Source organism: Schistosoma mansoni, chromosome 2, assembly GCF_000237925.1.
Source record: "Schistosoma mansoni strain Puerto Rico chromosome 2, complete genome".
Taxonomy (NCBI): domain Eukaryota; kingdom Metazoa; phylum Platyhelminthes; class Trematoda; order Strigeidida; family Schistosomatidae; genus Schistosoma; species Schistosoma mansoni.
Window position 1 is genome coordinate 9,595,932 of NC_031496.1, and position 2,132 is coordinate 9,598,063.

The window sequence follows — 2,132 nt, forward strand, 5'->3', positions numbered from 1 at the left end:
GAATCATGTTTAGGGGGGATTAATAATGATATTTAACCAATAATAATAATAATAATAATAATAATAATACAAAGATTTGTGAATAAAGATGAGGGAGACAATTACATTTGACTACGAAAGGTCAAATTAGTCAAATTAGGTCATCAAATAGCTAAGATTACTATTGATTAATTTGCCTTGTGGTTGGTCAAGGGACGAACAAGGGTTGGGGATATTTCTTCTGTACTCATAGCTCCGGTTTCTTCATCCTGATGGCTACTATCTCAGCCGTTTGAAGGACTTTAAGGCAGACAAGCTTTGGCAAAAAATTACTGACCCTATAAATAATTGAAAAGGATTGGTTTATATTGGCACTATGACCAGTTTGTACTAAATGGGCTGTTCAGTTTCTTCACCAAACCATTGCTTAGCCACGCTAGGAGGTGTTCGCGAGCACAAAAATGTAAATTCCTAAACCTTCGACCAATATAACTTGCTCCACAGGAGCAGTCGAACTGATAAATACAAAATGAGGTGGTCATTCTAGGTAATTCATCTTTAAGCCTCGGTGTCACCATTGGGTGCGTAGAAAACACTAAACGTAGTTCACCGGCGTTGAAAGATTTTTGGATTGATCTGCATAATCTCTGAGTAAGTATTTCGCTAGCCGTATCCCCTCTGAATTGTAGGCGCATGAACAGAGGCTTCTTCTTGACCGTTTGTGTTTCTCCTATTTTCACTTTCGTGATCATAAATTTAATTATAAACTTTCTAGGGTAACCGTTCTCCCTCAGAGCATTATGCAAGGTGTTTAGCTCATCTTCAAATATATTTGAACAGAAAATTACAGAACATCTTAGTAAACTCTGAGAACCATACAGTATATTACTTCATTTGCAAAATCTCAATAAATTTTCTCAGACTTCATTGTTCCTTTGTTTCCACGTTCTCTGTTCTTGTTCTCTTCACTTTGATCTTCTTAACCTTCCACCACAAGGAATTTCACTTCCGATGGATGATACATACTACTTCTATTTATTGACATCAGTATAACACACCACATCACTGTGTAACATGAATGCAAAACTATGGTCTATCTAGATAACTCATTGTTATATATCAGCTCTTTTATTCTGTGCGCTCATATTTTCTTAACATTTAAAGACGAACTTATTATCTACCAATACTTGAATATATTATGTTTAGTACAGAAATCGCCAACTAGTAAGTGACTGAAATTAAGCATATTTACCTAAAAAAAAATCAATGGATTCATTTACTAAACAAATGATTGATGTAACAATTTTACTGAGATTCCTTATAAATACATAAACAGTTTCATTAATATAAGCATTTTTTTATATAAGTTACTTAACAACCATATTTTAATGCTCAATTTACTTATTTTAAAAAAAAATTATGAAGATTACAATTAATAGACAAGAATTCTGTATTAAATTAGTGAATTGCTTTGTTTTTGTGAAATTCACTTGGTATTGTTTGTTTGAATCTTCCCATTGATATTTAGGACTGCAATTAATCAGTCTCTTATTGGCATATGTGCATAATGTGCGTATTGCCTCGATATTGCCTTAATTCACAAGCATGATAAGCAAAGATGGAAAGTGACTAGAAGATGAATTCAGGACGCGCGTTTCGTCCTATTTATTGTTATTTACTATTATTATTTTTTATATCCCACTTATTCACAAAACATTTTTATAATGATTGAACATGAACTCTGAGATGCAGGTACATCCAGCTGACGAGTCCCAAATAAAACGAGTGGGAACACAGTGCTCAACTTCTCTTACAACCACTAGCAAGTTTAAATCAGTCACTTCTCGATATAATGATAACCAATCAAATATATGTTCGGACCTCCTCGCTTCTGACTTTCACTGGATGAGCAAGTTTCAATTATAGAAGATGTCAAACTACAAATACTTTTGGTACCTTCAGAAGAAACTGGTAAGGAAGCATAGTAGAACAGAGAGACCAGTCAAGGACAAAAGAGACAAACCAACCACTGAGATTCAAGGATAGAAGAACAGATGGATAGAATGCTTCGAGGAACTCTTGAATAGACCAACTCCATGAATCCACCGGGCATAGAAGCAACACCTACAGACCTCCCTATTGATGTCACTCCA